Source organism: Lepidochelys olivacea, assembly GCF_965140295.1.
Source record: "Lepidochelys olivacea isolate rLepOli2 genome assembly, chromosome: 1".
Lineage (NCBI taxonomy): Eukaryota > Metazoa > Chordata > Testudines > Cheloniidae > Lepidochelys > Lepidochelys olivacea.
In genome coordinates this window covers 117,615,937-117,637,315 of record NC_140411.1, presented here as the reverse complement: position 1 = coordinate 117,637,315, position 21,379 = coordinate 117,615,937, and the positions used below count along the sequence as shown (strand labels likewise).

The 21,379-nt window shown below is 41.9% G+C and overlaps 1 long non-coding RNA gene across 3 annotated transcripts in view; it reads left to right on the top strand.

Annotated features, from left to right (window-relative positions):
• The window catches only part of LOC311514932, a 198,704-nt gene that overhangs the window by 117,824 nt on the left and 59,501 nt on the right, over positions 1–21,379 (top strand). For 2 of the 3 annotated variants that reach the window (XR_014709983.1, XR_014709984.1), the window contains one exon: positions 2,086–2,197. This is a non-coding gene — a long non-coding RNA (uncharacterized lncRNA). Of the gene's footprint in view, positions 1–2,085; positions 2,198–8,071; positions 8,596–21,379 lie in introns of those variants that run through there. The other variant, XR_014709985.1, reaches the window with a different exon arrangement.

Here is a 21,379-nt window from a genome sequence, read left to right as displayed (position 1 = left end):
TGGCCAGGTGGAGGGGGGATAGGACCACGGTCCAGGCGCCGTGGCCCAAAAAAGGTTAATCTGGCTCTGCACAAGTGGGTCAGAGAAACATTTTCCTCCATGCATTAAATATTTACTATAGGTGCATTATGTGAGATGTATGAACTTAGGCTAAATTAATACAAGAAATGAGAGCTGAGTTAGAAAGTTCTGTTTCTGGGCTTTATTAACCCATCTCCTCCCAACTTAAGTATCTTCACTGGCTCACTGTATTTTACTGTATGCAATTCAAGCTACACAGCCTCACATTCAAGGCTGCACAGTCTTGCCTCTGACTAAATTTTTGCTCTCATCTCCTCCTCCTCCCTGTGATCTACATAGTCTCTCTCTTTTTAATTCTCCCTTTGTCTCCTTTTCCCACTCTCACCTTCCAACCTTGCTTTCCCTAGATTTCAAATAGCCTTCCACTTCCTTGTCACACACTTTCCTTCATATCCTGCTTTAAAACTTATAAGTTATTGAAATCCCTTTTCTCCTACAAATCTCAAATTAAAGCACTTTTGTTCATGATGCCCTTCTTGATCGGCCTGCTCGCCAGTGACGTCTGCATGCTCTCCCACACTTTAATTATTGCTTTGTGTTTGCTTTTGCCCAAGTTAATTGTGTTCTCCTAAGGCCCCATCCTGCTTCTATTGGTGTCAATAGAAATTTTGTCATCATCTTCAATGGGAGAAGGCTTTGGCTTTTACATTAGAAACTATTCTGTGCTTTATAGAACACTGTGCCATTACAGTGCTACCTAAACCCAAAAAGTGCTGAGTTATAGTTAAAGTTGCTAAATGCAAGTTAGGGAAAGTGGTCAAAATAAGGTTTATAAGGGAACTTTCAGTGCAACTTTATCTACAGTGTCAAGGACAGACCTCCAAAGTTTTTTATTATTATTATATTATGCTAAAGAGAAGGATGGAGACTGCAGCTAGTTATTATTCTCAGCAACTTCTCTTTACTGACTGTCCTTTGAGTTTTGTCCTTGAGTCCATGCATATATATATATATAATCCTTAAAAAATCAAACCACCATCCACTGGCAATTTCCTGTGTTTTCTTATATAACTCCTCCAGATCCCAGTCCAACATGGTACTTAAGCATGTGTCAACTTTAAGCATGTGACTTATTCCACTGACTTCAAAAGAATTATTCACATGCTTAAAATTAGGCACATGGTGAAGTATGATCTGAATTGGGACCAAAAACTATTCATTTAACATTTCACGCTGTTACTGTTTTATAAACATAGAGTGTTGTTTCATACTGTAACCTGCCTTTGGTTATTTCATGTAACTGAAGCTAACTACAAGGTTGTAGTGGTATTCTAAATTGTTGTACAGTGCTAAATAATTTGCTTCTAGTAGGGGATACTGAACGTGATCCTTAAATGTATTGATTGATTGACAGACTAGTCCATCAGGGCACCATTCATTGGTGCAACTGGGGATGTTGAAAGGAAAACTCGTTATGAATTGATAGGACTAGTCCATTTGGAAAAGAGGTACAGGGTAACCTTTGTCCCTAGGCACCACGATCCTGCCTCCTCCTCCCACCCCAGCCCCACCTCTTTACCAGGTGATTTCAAAGTATCTTTCGGTAGCTATTCAAGAGGAACTATTTATGAATGTTTTACGGGACTATCTAATTCAGTATAACTAGCATACGACAATTTACAGTTCTAAAGAAATGCTTAGATTATCTATGTATCCATCTGTTTCTTTCCTTTAAACACACAACACTGTGGTATCTGAGCAATGACCTTTTTAAATAAAGCGAAAAATGTAGCGTTTTAGAGGAAGGGTTTCAAAAGGACAAATTACAGTGAGGTGCCCAACTACCGATGACTTTCAATGACAGTTAGTTGCATAATTACCCCTTGTGTCTTTGAAAGTCTTTCCCGAAACATTCTATAGTCTTTCCTTGTTCTTAGCATGTCTCTTTGTTTGATGTCAAAGAGTAGTTATTGGGGAAAAACTCATTTAAACAGATTAATCTCTTAACGTTAATTGTCCTAAAACTGACAAGTGAGTTAATTCTGTAATGTCAATCACTCGCAGATGAGCCTGCCCTCATTAAAGGAGATAATGGAGACATTTTGGAGGATGCTTCAAGGAGCTGACCAACATCATTCTAGGACAACTGATTTCCACCCAGAACATGACCTAACAGGTAGGTAGAATATGGCTGAAAGTGACTTTGCAATGACTTTGGGGACAGTGGTTTGCTTGGATTTTTAATTTATATTTTCCTGGAAAGTATACTGGCTCCATTTGAAGACTCTGAGAAAGCAGACAGAAGAGCCAGGAGTCCAACAACTATTACCATTTTACTCATTGTGTAAGTCCAATTTCTAACTAATGAGTACGGAGTAGCTTTGCCTCTACAGTGGACTAATTTGGTGTGGTCAAAGGAGTTTGCTGATGTGGAGGGGGGGGGAAGCTGTTTGTTCTTCTCTAGGAAAAATGTTTAATCAGCTTCATATGGGAAAGCGAATGTTTTGTTAGAAATATTATTTTCTGGTTATAAGCCCATCTTTGCCTTCCTCTCTTGAATAGTTAGGGTAAGTCTACATAAAAACCCACGGCTGGCTCATGCCGGCTTATGTAGCTCAAGCTGGGGGGGTTGTTTAACTGCAGTCTAGACATCTGGGCTTCGTCTGGAGACCTGGTTCTAGAACCCTGAAAGATGGGAGGATCCCAGAGCTCGGGCTCCAGCCTGAGCCAGTACATCTACATCAAAATTAAACAGCCCCGCACCCTGAGCTCCATGAGCCCAAGTCCGCTGGCATGGGCCAGCAGTGGGTGTTTAATTGCAGTGTACCCAAACCCTTAGTGACTTACAGTATTTCATAATCAACACTTACCCACCAAACAATGTGACATGAAACTACTGTTCTAAGTCATGGGATAGGAGAAAAGTCATACATTATTTGTGATGTTCCGCAGCCTGACAATTGTTTTTTTCCCCCTTGCATGGCTTCTGGGGCTGGAGAGCCAAGCAAACCCTCACAGGCTCTGTGATTCTACAACTGGCCAATCTATAAAATGTGTGCTGTGATCTCAAAGCTAAGTGGATCAGGCTGGGTCAGTTCTTTGATGAGACCTCCAGGGAAAACTCAAGTGCTACATGCAAACAGTTGGTCTTGGTGATCTATTTTATTATACGTATAAAGCTATTTTGGTCAATAATGAACCAATATCCCACCATTATGGAAATGGAAATGAAAATGAATTAGCTAAAATTACTGTTAACAGTGAAGGAGGTTTCTTAGTTCTACTCCCATTGATGAGAGCAGTAGAGTGCAACTGGGGATTTTGAGAGGAAAACTCTTTATCCGCCCTCTGCTTAATTAAAATACATTAGATACATGGATTTATTTGAGGCTTTGATGTTGAATGAAGACAAATAAAATGCTTTATGGAAAGTGATGCAACACATTATTTAGTCTGAATGAGCAATTCTGTTCTATCAATACTTAGGCTTGTATTAAAGCACATGCCTTACACCTATTGAGCTGTGTGCATTATTCTATTGAGCGCACATACGTTACATGTTAAGGCTAATAATGCCTGTTGTTGGAGGTAGTTGGCACCAGGAGTCTGATCACGCACACTGGCAAAGAACAAGATACCTCCCGACAGGCTGGAGACTTGTGATGTGGCACACACTGTGCTTTGCTTCTGAACAGGAGCGAAGTGCATCCTGTTCTGTTCTCGGCCAATACATACTGCAGCATATGCACTAACCTGCTATGAGGCTGTACTCATCACCTTTTGCATCAGATCACACTTTATGGGGAAAAGTAACATGTTCTAGCTATCTCCCACTCCAGAGGCAACACATGCTGCTTGGCTTGCACTGAGCAAGCTCACACGGACTAAGCGGCTCAGTAACACTGCTGAAGCCAGCTGCCCTCACTCTGCCCCCCGCTATCAGCAGGCATGGCTCCTCTCTGTCCCACTCTTCTGAGCTATGGTAGGATTCTGCGATTCTGCCTACCACCTGATACAGGGGGAGACTCAGTCTCCACTCCCCGGGCCCACATCCATTAGCAGAGGGTAGAATTTATCATGCCGGGTATACTGATTATTTATATGTGTTCTATGTACAGTATTTACATACATTTATTGTTTACCGGCTGACGACATATGTGTACAAAAACAGTCATGTCAGAAATATGTGTTCTGTGCCTAACTGTCCTCAACAGCTTTTTTCTATGTACTTCTGAGTAAATCTGCATTGCACTTTGTGATGTTTTCAAAGTCAGGGTTTCACCCAATAGGCCACACTGTTTCCTTTTAAACTATTAAGCTCTATTAGTATAAATGCTAACATGTAAAGTTAGCAAATTGGAGGTAGCAGTTGAACTATGCAAAGCATTGATCTGAGCAACCGTGTCAGTTTGAGGCTGGTATTATTTTCACATATATGCAGTAAAGGGGCAAATCTAGCCCCTTTTCCATGGAAGCAGGGGGCAGAAAGATGATGCACAAGGCACAGGAGGGGAGGCATGGGCTGGTTATGGGAGACAACAGAAACCTGTTGCTTTACAGGCTTCCCAACCACCCTACCAATGCAGGAATATGTGTAATGTTTCCTTGGAGCATATTCCTGCTATTGGCTGTATTCCCCTCCTCAGAATGGCTGTGCATCCACAGAGTCTGTTGGGGTTATGATCCCTCCTCTTCAAACTCCTTGCATGGCTCCCAAACACAGAAAGCAACTACTGGGGGGTCAGGGATGACCTCCTTTTCTCCTTACTCAATTTACTCCTAATACTTTACAATTTACTCCCAACTTACTCCTCCAAGTTTTTCTCCTTACTCAATTTATCCTAATATTTTGTGCTAAAATTCAGTATGGATTTTTGTGTAAGCAAAGCTGTCCATTCATGCACAATGATGATTATTTAAAGGAAATAATGTGTTCTTTAAATGATAAAAAAATAGATAAATGATGTATTCCACTTTAATGGCTAGTAGATTGCAACACTTTATTTCCAAACACAGAGGGCTGGTGAAAATTACCATAGCTCCATGGAATTCAATTCAGCTATGCCAATTGACACCATTCAGGATCTGTCCCCAAGCCTCTTTTGACTCTGCAAGGGAGTAAGGAAATGATGGGGAGAGAGAGGCTGTTCCCTGGAAATTTTCTTCTAATTTTGCAAAAATAAAGAAATAGAAAAATCCTAGCTTGACAATCTATGCCAAGTTTCAGCCTACAGACAATTTTTATGGCTGAGATATAAACCCTGAAGTAAAAATGCAGACACACCGTTAAGTATAGTGTTGCAAATGCAATATTGTAATTTTATATGTTAATCTATCAATACACAGTATGTGCAAACATATGTTTATAGACATAGAGACTGGCATGTATAAATGAGAATAAAAAATCCCTATTTCTCATTTGGTGCTATGCAATTTCTATCAATTTAGGAATATATCTTGATTTTATTTTAGGATGACAAACTGTAAATTGTGCTTACTTGAGAACTCTCTGACGGTTTATAAGATAAAAGGGAAAAGGTGTCTTTCAGAAGCTCTCCGGTGACCTAAAACAAACTAATAAATAATACAAAAATTGTGGCCCTTCCCTGCAAACATGTTACCAATGTTCTCTTTGAAGCAAAACGTCAGCTAGGAGATAGTTCTCGGATGGTTAGGAGTTACTAGAAAATATGATGCCTACTAAACACATCAAAAAAAAAAAAAGGTTGTTTAAGGGTTAGTTTGTCTTTTATACTCAGATTACAAGAAAAATTATAAGATCTTTAAATGAAATATTTTACAGAATTGGCAGATGGCTTTAATTTGTTTTTGTGGTACAGAATCCTATTCTAATTTTGTTTTTGATGAATGTTCAGCATGTTCTGGACCTATTAGGACTTTGTCTACTTAAAATGGAATTTGCAAACTATAGATATGATTTAAAAAAAACAAACAATATACTTAAGTTGTTCCAGTGACTGGGAGACCCAGACTTCAAAGTTGCCTTTGTGACTCTCACTTACGTCTCCATGTCTCCCCTGTTTGGCCTTGCTTAGTTTCAGGCAGTCTGACTCTGCAACATACAGTTGCAGATTCTCAGCATAACTGCTGTGTGTGCCTCCAGGCGGGGGGGGGGGGGGGGGGGCCAAGGACACTTGGGCCTAGCACACAGAGCTGCTGCGAGTGCCTCCAGGCGGGGGGGGGGGGGCAAGGACACCGGGGCCTAGTGCGAGGGGGCTTCATCGACACTTGTGGTCTTCCATCCCCTCGAGTTACCTAGTGGCCATGCCCCAGTGTTCCCAACAGTAGGGATGTGGCGAAATGTGGAGATCATGCATTTGGGCCCCAGGTCAAAAACTAGAGTGCCTATTTAAGGAGTGTCTTCCTGACTAATTAGTATTTGTAAAGCTTTTAACTAGATTTCTCCTCCAGTGTCCCCTCAGGAGGGTGATTACAGTCTGGCTGCATACTTACTGTGGCAACGAGGGTGGAAGGGTGATTTTAGGCCCTACCTGTGAGTCTTGCTGGCTGCCTTCTTCCTCGCTCTCTCCATGCCTTCTATACTGTTCTGCCCCCTGCTGGAGGGGAACCAGTGCCACAAAGGCCTGGTCTACAGTACGCGGTTATTTCGGAATTAGGCAAGTTACTTTGAAATAAAACTGATTCCATCCACACGACCAAACTAGTTTTTTCAATTTAAAGGGCTCTTTAATCCGATTTCTGTACTCCACCTCGGCAAGTGGAGTAGCGCTAAAATCAAGATCGTAGTTCTGGGTTACAGGTACTATGGACGCAATTCGATGTTATTGACCTCCAGGAACTATCCCAGAATGCTCCTTTGTGACGGCTCTGGATAACACTCTCAACTCTGATACACTAGCCAGGTAGGCAGTAAAAGCCCTGGGAACTTTTGAATTTCCCTGTTTGGTCACCATCGGCACAGGTGACCATCAGCACAGTCCACCATCACAGACGACCATGCAGAGTCCACCATCACAAGAGATCACGCAGTCCTGGATTTGCAGACGAGCTCCAGCATGGTCCAAACGGGAGGTACTGGATCTCATCACATGTGGGGGAGATGAATCTGTTATGGCAGAACTACGTTCCAAAAAAAGAAACGCAAATATGTACGCTAAAGTCTCCAGGGCTATGATGGAAAGAGGATACTCCAGGGACACAGAGCAGTGTCATACAAAAATCAAGGAGCTCAAGCAAGCGTACCAAAAAGCCAGGGAGGTGAACAGGCGCTCTGGGTCACAGCCCCAAACATGCCGCTTCTACCGTGAGCTGCATGCAATTATGGGGGGTGACGCCACCACTACCCAACCACTGTCCATGGACACCTGCAACGGGGGAGTAGCACAGAGCGAGGAGGATGAGTTTTTGGAGGAGGAGGACAGTGCACAGGCGGCAAGTGGGGAATCTGTTTTCCCCCCTAGCCAGGAACTATTCTTAACGCTGGAACCAATAGCCTCCATGCACTCCCAAGGCATGCTCCTGGACCATGATCCTGGAGAAGACACTTCTGGTGAGAGCATAACCGGAGCCACGCAGTGCAGGGTGGGGGGAAACCCAGCCATGCTGGGCTGTTCGCATTTAGGTTAAAGGGCTCATCCCTGCTCAGAGCCTCATCGGAGCCATGTGGTGTGGGGGAGGGGGGGAGGGAGCGGGTGTTGTGTGAAGCGATCATCCCAGAGAGCCCGCAGGCCCTCCTTTTATAGGGCAAACCCACCAGGCATTGCTTGCTATGGGAAAGGGGGCCCTGCAGTTTGAAAGGATTGAAATGAATGCAGAAGAAGCAGAACCAAGCGTGACCCTAGAGCTTACCATGGCTGCCTGCAAGCTGAATACTGTTGCTCGGCCGCATGTGATGGCTTACTCACACCAAAGTGGCAGGCACTTCAGCATAAGAGGCAAAAAGAGACCTTGTACAGAGAGAACATGTGCTGAGTACTATGAATTGCCTGTTTCACTGAGAAAGAGTGTCCCCTTTATTCTCTAAAATGTATCTTTTAAAATACTACCCTCCATTTTTCTCCTCCCACAGCAGGTGCAAATGTTTCAATGCGGCCCCTATCTACTCCATCCCAGAGGCTGGTCCAGATTAGAAGGCGGAAAAAATGAACTCGGGATGAAAATGTTTGCCAAGCTCATGCAGTCCTCCCGCACTGATAGGGCCCAGCTGAATACGTGGAGGCAGACAATTGTGGAGGCCCTTAAAGTGTTACATGAATATGAAGAGAGGAGGGACGTGCGCGATGAGAGCAGGCAGGATGCTGTGGTCAAGCTCATGGGGGAGCAAATTGACATGCTCTGCTGTATGGTGGATCTAATGTGGGAAAGGCAGCAAGACCACAGACTGCCACTGCAGCCCCTGAATAACCACCCTCCCTCCTCCCCAAGTTCCATAGTCTCCTCACCCAGACGCCCAAGAACACGCGGGGGGAAGGCTATGGGGACCCACACAGTCAACCCCAGAGGACTGCACAAGCAGCAGAAAGCTGACATATCCTAAATTTTAATTTGGTTTCTGGACTTGTCTTTCCCTCTTCCACCACCCCCCTAACCCAATACCACCCCTCCCCCATCTGGCTTCTGATTTCTCTCAATGTTTTGTGCACAAATAATAAAGAACGGTTTTTAAACAATTGTGACTTTATTTCCTTTCTTATATATAGGGGGCGGGTAACTTTAAGAGAAACAAGCACAACTGTCACACCGTACCCTGGCCAGTCATGAAACTGGCTTTCAAAGCTTCTCTGATGTGTAGCACGCCCTGCTGCGCTCTTCTAATCGCCCTGTTGTCTGGCTGTGTGAAACTGGCCACCAGGTGAGTTGCCTCAACCTCCCATCCCACCATAAATGTCTCCCCCTTATTCTCACAGATATTGTGGAGCACACAACAAGCAGCAATTACAATTGGAATATTGGTTGTGCTGAGATCTAACTGAGTCAGTAAACTGCACTAGCATGCTTTCAAACATCCAAAAGCACATTCTGCCACCATTCTGCACTTGCTCATACTACTGTCCAGGGTGCCTGTGTACGGATTCATGATCCATGGCATTAAGGGGTAGGCTGCGTCCCCGAGGATAACTATAGGCATTTCAACATCCACAACAGTAATTTTCTGGTCTGGGAAATAAGTTCCTTCCTGCAGCTGTTCAAACAGACCAGAGTTCCTGAAGATGCAAGTGTCATGCACCTTTCCCGGCCATCCCACGCTGATGAAACGTCCCTTGTGATCCACCAGTGCTTGCAGCACCATGGAAAAGTACCCCTTGCAGTTTATGTACTGGCCACCCTGGTGTTCCGGGGACAAGATAGGGATATGCGTTCCATCTATCGCCCAGCAGCAGTTAGGGAACCCCAGCACATTAAATCCATGCACATTTCCCAAAGTCACTACCCTTGATAGCAGCTGGTCGATGATTGCATTGGCTACTTGCAGCACAGCAGCCCCCACGATAGATTTGCCCACTCCAAACTGATTCCCAACTGACCGATAGCTGTCAGGCGTTACAAGCTTCCACAGGGCCATGACCACTCACTTCTCAACTGTGAGGGCGGCTCTCATTTTGGTATCTTTGCATTTCAGGGCAGGGGACAGCAAGTCACAAAGTTCCATGAAAGTGGCCCTATGCATACGAAAGTTCCTCAGCCACTGGGAATCATCCCATATCTGCAACACTATGCGGTCCCACCAGTCTGTGCTTGTTTCCTGGGCCCAGAATCACGGCATGAACCTGGCCCAACACCACCATGATCTCCCAATTGCCACATGCCATGCTTCTAGGAACATCTGTGTCCATGTCCTCATCACTATTGTAATCGTGCTGTCATTGCTTCCTCACCCGGTTTTGCAGATACTGCACATACTGCTTGATAATGTGCAAGGTATTTACAATGGTCAAAACTTCAGCGGAGATCTGATCAAGCTCCATGGCTGTGGTGCCTGCATGGGTAATCCTGGAAAAAGGGCGCGAAATGTAGGAGAGCAGAGTGGCAGCGGAAGAGGTGCTGTTTGGTTCATGATAGCCGAAAAAAGGTGGGAAATGGTTGTCTTCTGTAGCTTTCACGGAGGTGGGAGCCCAGGACAGTCAACATGGAGAAGCTGGGAAGTGTGGCAATAGTGGGAGAGCAGAGTTAGAGGCGGAAGCTGTGCTGCTCGGTTCACGATGGCCAAGCAGAGTTGGCAGCGGAAGCATTCGATGAGGAAGAGAAAGAGTATATAGTAGAGATTACATAGGAAGATGAGAGGAAATGAGAGGTGTATTCATAGTAGCAGGAGAGCAGCGGTGCACCATCTGCTGAAAGCAGTATGGCATCTGCACTCCAAAAAGGCATGAAACAATTGTAGCTTTCACGAAGGCAGGAGCAACTGATGACACACACCCAGAAACACCCACGAGAATGTTTTTGCCCCATCATGCACTGGGAGCTTAACCCAGAATTCCAATGGGCGGCGGGGACTGCAGCAACTGTGGGATAGCTACCCACAGTGCACCACTCTGACATTCAATGCTAGCCTTGGAACTGTGAACGCACTCCACCGAATTCACATGCTTTAGTGGGGACACAGAAGACCAAATGTATAAAATAGCTTCCGAAAATTTGAATAGTATAATTTTGAAATAATTTCGTACTGTAGATATACCTTGAGAGAGGAGGAAGAGAGAGAGACTGGCTGCCTGCTTACAAACATCACAAAGGTCCTAAGTGCCCAGGAGGAGATATAGCAGAGGAATTTGCTGCTTGCCCCTCCCACTGCAGCTGAATGCCTGAGATTCCAGCAGAGCTGCTTAAACACATGAAGGGGAAAAAATATGAGTGTCATGACCACAGCTGATCAAAATTTTCCAAAATTCAAACTTTCAATAACTTTTATGAATATTTTTAGTTTCTGACCATCACCTAGAAAGTTTTGATGACATTTTCACACCTTTGTGATGTGTTTTTCTAATATTACAGAGCTGGTAGATTATTTTTAAGTTTCAAAATTTTGATAGTTGATTATTTCTAATTTCATTGAAAATATGTAAAAAGAAATTTAACAAAATGATCATTTTTTTTTGCACTTTGTCTACTTTTGTTGTCATTAGTCATCACACTTGGTAGTTCAGCTTCCTAGAACACTCTGGTCTTGAGACAGACAGTGCAAAATGTAGATATATAATTATTCTAATTGTTATTATTTATTATTTAATATTATACCTCATAAAGGATGGGTCAAATCTTCCTCAAACTCTGCCCCTTCTTCCCCCCTCCCAAAACATTTTCTTTGACAGGAGAGCACATAGTTGAAGTGGGAAAGACACTTGTGGAAGTCAGGAGGAGGAGTCAAAAATCAGGCTGATCATAAAAAGTGTTTTATACTTGTATGATGGAGTCCCTACCATGGTTTTGTAATAAAGAAGTATCATGTAGTATTGTCTCCTTTCCATTTCCCATGGATCTTCAAGGCACTGAGAAGGATAGAATGCTGTGATTAGTGTCAAGCTTGGAAAAGGTTTATTCACATTTTACAAGTCAGACAGAAGAGTAGATAGCAGCCATTCAGCCAGCTTTGTTCGTGGCTTTTTGTGGAAAGAAGGATTTAGTACTTAGCCACACATTGTAATTACACTGTGTACAATAACCCCAGTCCCTCCTTTGAAAAGTGCCTTTCCCAGAAATAGTACTAAGGAGCTCTGACTCAGGCCAATCATGCTTTTTGGCAAGACCCCATTATATTTCAAATGCAGGCAATGGACGTCCCTTTGTATTGTAAATTCTGGCAATAGCCAACCAATTCTACTTAAACCAACAGCTAATGTTGGCTCCATTTCTTTTAAATCCCTTGTTCTCCACAGACCATATAATCAGAGGGACAGGCTGCTCATGGCTTCCCTGGTGCTCAACTGTATGCAGGTCATGACAAAGCCTAGTTTTTGGATGGATGGCACTCAGTGCATAATGCCTTGCTACCTGTGAGTAAATGTGCATATGTGTATGTGTGTGTGTGTGTGTGTAAAGCACAGCAGTCTAATGCTTATAACCTTTAAAATACAAAGGAGTGGGCATCTCTCTTATTTTTGTACTGTTTCTTTCAAAATTAAAAAAGAAAAAATTTGCCGCTTTTTTTCAGCAGCCCAGGCAAATCTGCTCACACAATATTATCAACATTATATTATAAACAAAAACTTTAACTCAAAGGTCAAATATTCATTGCACAGTAACCACTCTGTCAAAGAAAAACAAAACACTTGTTAGCACCTGTCCCTTTGGCAAATTATGTAGTTCCATTGCCTGATGCACCAACCAGACACTATTATTTTATTAGCATTACATTCAACCGTTTATAAAAAGGCACCAGCAAATGCCAAATAATTGTTTTTGTGGAGTAGGAATAAATTAGTCAATTTAATTTACCTATTTAAGTTATTAATTAAAAGTCAAAGATTCATCACACATGTCACTTCTCTTAACAATATAAATGCATAATAATAAAAACACCTGTCATACATCAACATTACTGCACTACACAAAGTTAGCTATTGTGTATTTATGGTCAATTTGGAGGAAGGAGATATATATAAAATAAAATAAATATACTAAATGCAAAAAGCCAAATTAGTGCAATGTTAAGTTGCATTGAAGTAATCCTAAATAAAATCAGGTAAAAGGAAAAATGTTACCGTCCAACAGCATCACCACATAACACACACCCAGTATGTGGCATTTTGACAACATACTGTAAACAGCAATTACACAATATATTTAACTAGTGTACATTTTTCATTTCATTTCCAGGCTTTTTTAAAAAGATTTTTTTAATTACCTTTGCTTATTGATGTTGGTGTTTAATGGTCCTAGTTAGGTTCTGCAGTTCACAGCTTTCTCAGGCCAATGAAATGTGGAACAATAAGTTTCCTCTTTTGCTGCTGTTCTTCTTTATCTGGAGAAAACAGCCTTGCAAAACTGTTATAAAATTTTACCAGCCCAGGAACAAAATCTATTCGCCCACCCTTTACTTTTATGATGAAGTTAATGAAAGAAAAAAAATCCACACTAATGACATTTTACTTGCCTTAATGGAGTATTTGGACATTTTTGTTGTAAGTGTTTCAATTAGAGATGGGCCTGAGCTAAAACCACTTACCTAAAGAAAACTTTGGGGATGTTCAAAATTTCAAACTCATCTATATCTACAATTCTGAAAACGACTCCTATCTTGGTAATAGGCTGAACCAAACATCCAAACAGCTCTTTCACAGTAAGGGTGTATGGGTTCAAAACGAAGATATGAATTATGAGGCTTGTACCAGTCTCTAGTTTCAATGAGATATTTACATTCACCCCATGCAAATTGCCTAAGCAGCAACTCCTGTCAGACTGTGCAGAGACAATGGGCATTGTTTTTACAAAATGGGATGAGCCTTATTAGGCTCTGCTAAAATCTTAGCTAAAACCACTGAGCATGCTGAGATGTGATTTAAAAATAAAACCCCCAAACTGTGCAAAGGCACTGGTTTTCAATGAGGGCTGCATGCATACCAAGTTGCATGTTTTAGACACTAGCTGATTTTGCTTTGGCCCTGTTCAAAGGACTGAAACTCCAGTCTCCAAACTTCCGGGCCTGGCTGGAATTGGTCTCTCAGCAATTAGGCGTGAAGTCAGGATACTGGTCACATTACTGCACGTGGACAACTACCAAGACAGCTGACCTCACAATTCAATCTCAATGCCACATAAAAAATTGCTGGCTTAAGTAAAGATGCCCCTTTTCTGAAATAGTTGAGCCTCTCAGACAGTACATCAGATACAACCTTTCTAAGCAACAGGCTACACAGGACTATATTTTGGATGAATGTCACATTTCTGGCCAAATAGGTAGCTTAGATCCACATCCCCTGGTCTCTTCGGATCAGCTCACACATGCCCCTCAGAACAAGCATATGACCCGAAAGATTCTTCTTCATTCTCACGGGATAGATTGTGGCCATGGGTGGTTTAATTGGGGCTTCCTGAGCTTCCCATCTAGCCTCTATGAAGCTCAAGAACAATCAGCATGCCATCTGGTCATGGACAGCTCTTTTTATTGTCTTGATGGTGGGTGGATGTGCTTGACATCTCTGGAAGCTGCTGCCGTGATAGGGTGGCTATATTGCTTACCCAACATCTAACTCATTGTTTATGCTGTGAGAAGCCATCACCAGAAAGCTATGCAGCTTCCCTCTGTGAACTAATTTATCTCAAAATATAGTAAATATGTTTTATTTGTATTAATTCCTTGCATTATGTGTCTCAGGGGTGAGAGAAACCCTACACCTGAGTGTATTCCAACATTTCAATTCCCTGAGGAACTTCGAACAGCAGCCATTTTTTTAAATAAAAGAAACCTACCGTAGTAATGGTTCCTCCTCCTTTTTGTCTTATTTGCAGAATTTCCCTCAAAAATTACATCTGTTCGAGGCCCAGAGTGGGCAGCATATTAAGTCATGGAGTGGTAGACCTTTTCTGTATGTAAAAGTATCATAACCTTGAAGTCCATTATGTCATTGTCCTTAAGGGGTAGAAATGGGATTTTGTTTCTGTGGAAAAGAGGAGATTCCAGATTTCTCAGTGTCACAGCACCTGCTTCTAGCTGTGGAAGGTCTGGAGATATCTGGTATTTAGAATATTGAGTTTTGTGTACAGAGATGTTAAATTAGGTCGTGTGAGTGTTTCAGGGATAGAGTATGTGTGTGGGGCGGAGGGCAGGGAAGTTACTGGCTCTCTCTAAGCCCTGTTCAATTTAATTCATGATAACTAAGACACCTGTCTCTGCAGGTGGAATGACACACAAATAGTCCCATTCAAATAATAATGAAAACAAAAATCCTCCACAAGATTTATAAAATAATTTTCTCTGAAACATACATGGTTGTGCTGGTGTGTTTCACACCAGAAAGGAAGGGGTTAAAAGCAGCGTAGGGAGGCTGCACAGGGAGCAGCCAATCGGGGCCCCTTGGCCTTACATAAAAGAAGCTGCAGGGCCAGAGACAGGCTGCAGGGTGCCCAAGGAGAGAGGACTGTGTTCCTAGCGGGCTGCAGGAAGGTAGCACTTTGGACAGAGCAGTTGCTGTTAGGGACTGGGGGAGCAAAAGGGAGCTCCTAGCTGGCTACTAGGACTGCGGGCTGGAGACCCTGAGAAGAGGGAGAAGAAGGTGCTGGAGTCACGGGGAAGTGGGCCAGGGAATTGAAGCAGTATTGGCAGAGACATTAAGGAGAGGCAGCAGGAGGCTGCTATCTACAGGGACCCTGGGCTGGGACCCAGAGTAATGGGTGGGCCCAGTTCACCCCTCTCCCCAGAAGGGGAAAACATGGATGGTGACATGGAGGGAGGGCTAAGTCATGAAAAGATGCTGTGGTTCTGGTGCTGAGATGGGTTTGCAGGCAGAGAAGGCAGCAGGAGAGGCACCAGCAGGAGAGGGCGTGCTGGGTAAGAGAGCTATCCCCGAGATGGCCAGCAGAAGGTCCCACTCTGGAGTGAACTCCATGACAATGGTATATCAAAATATATGATGTGTAGTGTTGTGAAAAGTTATCATTGACACTTGTTTAGGATGATCTGCATCTCTCTGATGTGTGAGTCTGGTTTACATAATTACATTCTACTGCCCTAACTCCTACCTGCAGTATTCTTTCTCAATTATTTCCCTAAACTATTGTGTGGGATTTATGGGTGCTGTTAAACAGCTGCCAAGTTTCACTCCATAGGTGGCTGCACTTCAGTGGTGGATGTAATGATTCGTGAAGCATTTGGGGATCCTTGCAGATGAAAGCACTGTCTAAATCAGAGCTATCCAGCTTGTGATTCTAGAGCTGCATGTGGCTTTTTTGGAAGCCACAGATCTGATACAAGCTCCTTTTACTCTTCTTGTGAGAGAACAGACAGAGTGCAAAGCAGATCCCTTCCCCTCTCTTCAAGCAGCCAGGACATTGGCTTATATATTTCTTTTTCTATACAATATATTCCCAACAAGCAGTGTGTGTGACATTCTACAACATATGTTCATGATATCTTATATTGCATAACAATGTAACCATAAAATGAATGCGTATCCCACTGTATAGTATGTCAACACAATGGAGCTTATTTGGTGCTGAACTGAAGGAACAGTGCTGACGTTGAACATCATAATCAGTAAAATTGCAAGTGACTGATGTAATTCAAACAGGATTATGACTTCATTGGAAAGCAGGAGTCAGTTCTGACTTCCTTTGACTGCTTCACCTATCTCTCCCTTTACAGAATACAGGACTGTGAATGATGAATGAGCAATGCAACCAACATTTTCAACAGGAAAGCTATCTTTCTTATGCCTGTGACCTATTCACTGAGCAGCTGGCACATGGCTCCAGTGAAGTCATCCTATTCTCCTCCTACCAAAAATCTATTGTGTTGGTGAGATGTCAGTCATATTAATTGGTCTTCTCAATCTGTATGCTATATTCAGCTCTCGAGTATTATGCTAAAATGCAGCCTGATATTTATCAAACACTCTATAACAGCAACTGAAAGAAAAAACATGGCTTCTGCATCATCACTGCTTTCCTCAGTGTGAGTGGCTGTTTGGGATAGTTTTCTTCTGACCCTGAAATGTAATGAGGAGATGCATAAGAGTAGGGAATAGTCTCACAGAATAAACATGAAGGTAGTTTGTGTTGCCACAAGCAGATGTGTGCAAAAGTCAGCACTTCTGTGCCTTTCTTTTTTTTCCCAAAATATTTAAAAAAGCAAAAAATGTTGTATAACTCAGTGGTTCTCAACTAGGGGTACACATACCTCGGGGGGGGCGGGTACACAGAGGTCTTCCGGGGGTATGTCAACTCGTAGATATTTGCCTAGTTTTACAACAGGCTAAATAATATGCACTGGCAAAGTCCGTGCAAACTAAAATTTCATACAGACAATGACTTGTTTGTAGTGTTCTATATACTATACACTGAAATGTGAGTACAATATTTATATTCCAATTGATTTATTTTATAATTATATGGTAAAAATGAGAAAGTCAACAATTTTGCAGTAATAGTGTGCTATGACACTTTGGTATTTTTATGTCTGATTTTGGAAGCAAGTTGTTTTTAAGTGAAATGAAACTAGGAAGTATGCAAGACAAATCAGACTCCTGAAAGGAATACAGTAGTCTGGAAAAGGTAGAGAGCCACCGTTATAACCCACTGGCAGTGAGTTAGAGGTCCTCTTCTGTGCAAGGCTAGGAATTGTTACCCCAGCTTCAAAGCATTAGTTCAAGCTTTAGCCCCTTATATTTTTAGTTCTGGCAGTCCCCAGTTCAATCCCTGGTATGTTGAGAAGATGGTGGCAGTCACATTTGCATTTCACTATACCTTAAGCAAGTGTTAATGTCCATAAGATGAGTATTTCTATAAGGGATATCATGATAATGTTGACTGACATAAATATTCTATGTATTTTCAAATATCACGAAAATCAGTTGAAAATATACAGAATAATATTCTGGGTACTAAATTTGCCTACACTAGATAGGAGTGGGTGGCCAGGACAATTCTGAAATAAGGAAATGCATGTAAACAAATAGATCAGCCTAGAAATAAGAGAGATGAATTTAAAACAGTACAGACCAGCAAAAAAATAACTAATGTGACTAGGATTCTGACAGTAGCCCAAAGCGGGTAGGTGCCGTGTTATGAATGAAATTCAATGGGAATCATGCAGTAGTTCCTCTGAAAATCTCTGCCTTTAGGTTTAAGTTTCTAAAAAGGAGTTTTTGTTGTTGTTGATGTTATGACAGTACCTAAGGACCAACCACGAACAGGGCTCATTGTGCCAATAACAATACAGAGTAACAGAAGGTTCCTGGCCTGAAGAGGTTACAATCTAAATAGACAAGACAGACAAAGGGAATGTGAAAGGGGTTTAGCATACAAGCAGTGTGACCATCTCCATTTGCTAATTTTCTTTCTCTCATAACATAGTTTTATGTAGGTTTCCTTTTTTCATTTGTTTTCATCTTATTCAATCAATGAGAGATAGGGTCAGCACACAATTTAGAGGGAAAAAATTCCTCATTTCAATAAAATGTCCTTCTAGGCAGAAAATTATCTATTAAAATATTTTGACTATGGGACAAAAAGTAATATTTGATCCCCTCATCGCCATAATGACGATATATAGTACCTTTGCACTGTGGTCTTGATCCAGCTAGTACCCCCCTGTGTTATGTTCAGAGAGTGTGAATTTCCCTCCTGTGCAATGTGCCCACACAAGACCTGTTCATCACTTAAGCCTGAAAATAGGCTTAATTGGGGCTTAAAAAATGAGAAAGGCTTATGTGGGGGGAGCCTCTGCATAGAGAGTGAAACAGCAGCACCTTGGACTGGAGAATCATGAATGCTAATGACATGTTGAAGATGTGCTAATCTAAGTAGGAATTTAATACGTTAGTCAGTTACGTTAAACGTAATAACTTTTGGACTGTTAATTAAAGTAAAACATAGAGGGATTGTGAATTCTAGGGTGCCATCGCAACTCCATCACAATTACTGTATTGCAGTTATCATATTGCACTGAACAACCAAAACATTCAAGTAATGGTTTTCTTTTCCTTTTTTGCATTTGTGTTTGCCTGCAAAAAAGCACATGTGGTGACCATACAGATACACATTTTAGAGCTGATTGGGAATTTTCCATTAGAAGGATTTTGTGACAGAAATTGGCCTCTTTGCAAAATTGAAATTTTCCACATTTTGCCAGGAATTTTTTATTATTATTATTTCTCTGTAAGGAAAATTGAAATGAGGGCTGCCCATCGGCCTGCTTTTCTCAATTTCGCTTTCTGCCTGCAGGGAGAAAATGAAGTTGATGAGAGCTTTCCAGGGGAGCAGCCTGCAAGCAAAAGTATTCCATATTTGTTTGCCCAAAAGGAAATATTTCTGAAAATCCCTTCCCACAAAAAAAAAATATTCATCACATTTTTGACTTATTTGTCCTGGTTTGGAAGATTTTTTCTGGGAAAAAATTTGCATTTTTGAAAAAAAAGTATTTCCAATTTCCAGACAGCTCTAATGCATATTAGTGATCTCTAAAATTCCAATGGTTTGATAGAGGGTGTGAAGTAATGCACCATGTTTGAACACATTTTAGTTTCATTAGTTTGTTGGGGAGGGATTGTTTTTGGTTTTGTATTGTTGCTGTGATCTATTTACATATTGTAATTTTGCTGTTTTGGAGCACAACATATATAACGCAAAGTCGTGGCTTCATTGAAGTCAATGACAAAACTCCCATTGACTTGACTGGCACCAGGATTTCTCCTTTAATTCTTTGCTTTGTAGGCTATTATGTGCTAGCTGAGAATTTCACTAAATTAAATAAAAAGACAAGGAGTACTTGTGGCACCTTAGAGACTAACCAATTTATTTGAGCATAAGCTTTCGTGAGCTACAGCTCACTTCATCAGATGCTCAAATAAATTGGTTAGTCTCTAAGGTGCCACAAATACTCCTTTTCTTTTTGCGAATACAGACTAACACGGCTGTTACTCTGAAACTAAATTAAATTGTATAGCATCTGTGACTAAACCATTTCTATTTGTAATGTGATGCATACAGAATGTGACACAGTATACCTATTTGTTTCATGTTATTACATGCTCCATAATCTCACATATTCATGTATTATATTTATCATATTCTCAACCATTGCACTCCTTGCATATTTGAATTCCTGTTAACTTCAGTGGGAATGTTGGGTGCACCAGAAATGCAGGACCAGGCTGTCCAACACTGTGGAAATGACATATTATGACAATGCACTCTTCAGAGACATTGTGCTTCACTCTGCATAGGATGAAACTCTGATGGACTGAGTTTTCTCAACACCTGCATCTTTTTCATCAGAATTACCAAAGATTTGGAACTCCCTGACACAAGAATCACTAGACACACAACCGCCTACAGAACTAAATGTAAAAGTCACATCTCTTCACATCAGCGTTCTTATAATAAATGCTCAGAATGAGAATCGGATACATCAATTGAAGGAAAACATGTACCCATCCTCCCCACTAGTACTGGTTGAAAATTTTATGTCAAAACTGTTTTTTTATGGAACACTGCATTTTCAACCAAATGTTCATGAAAAGTTTCTTCTTCCCTTGACTTTACTTTTTTCATCAAAAACAAAAACACCACAAAAGAATGTTGATTGTCCTCTATGGGGCATGGTTCCCAGTTGTTCTACATATCCCATGATTTACCACAGCCAGGACACCCATGATGTATCACATCTCCTCACCAAGACAGAAGACTGTAGGTCACCATGGGGGATGGAGATCTGACCAGGGAATCCAGTCTATAGAAGGGAATGGCGGCAGGAGGCATCCAAACTATAGTTCCCACTTGGCACTGTGGCAACATTTCCAAATTGATATATTTTGGTTTTTGACTTTTCACTGAAAATTAAAAAAAAATTTGCAAGTTAAAAATGCCAACCAACTCTACTCAGCATAGCCAGGACTGACGAGAGTGGGTGGAAGCAGGGGAGAATTGTACCGGGGCCCTGAGTGGAGGGTTCCCCCCAAATATCTAACTTGGGTGAAATGGGAAGGGGGGGGTGGGTCAGTGAACAAGATTTACCAGGACCCTAAATTTTCCTCAGTGGGTCTGACTATAGCATCAGGCTGGAGGGAGCATACAAACTTTTAGACTTACTGCTTACTTTCCATAACTTTGGCTGGGCTCAGATATCATGGAGACGGTCATGTTATTAATATCCTAAGTAGATAACTGTGCAGATGTATCAGATAGATGCTGTGGTGAAAATTGTGATGGCTATTCAATTCTTATCTAAAACATACATTTATAAATGTCTTAAATATGATCTGTTTAGTGTGTTGTATTCAACTTAGGATGAAGGAAGTAGTATGACTGCTCAGAGCTCAAGTATGAAACTGCAGAAAAACCTGAGTGTCTCTGGATTAAGTTTAGAAGTGTGAGCAACAAGGGTGATGTTGTGGTGGGAGTCTGCTATAGACCACCAGACCAGGGGGATGAAGTGGACGAGGCTTTCTTCCAGCAACTCACAGAAGTTACTAGATCGCAGGCCCTGGTTCTCATGGGAGACTTCAATCACCCTGATATCTGCTGGGAGAGCAATACAGCGGTGCTCAGACAATCCACGAAGTTTTTGGAAAGGATAGGGGACAATTTCCTGGTGCAAGTGCTGGAGGAACCAACTAGGGGCAGAGCTCTTCTTGACCTGCTGCTCACAAACCGGGAAGAGTTAGTAGGGGAAGCTAAAGTGGATGGGAACCTGGGAGACAGTGACCATGAGATGGTCGAGTTC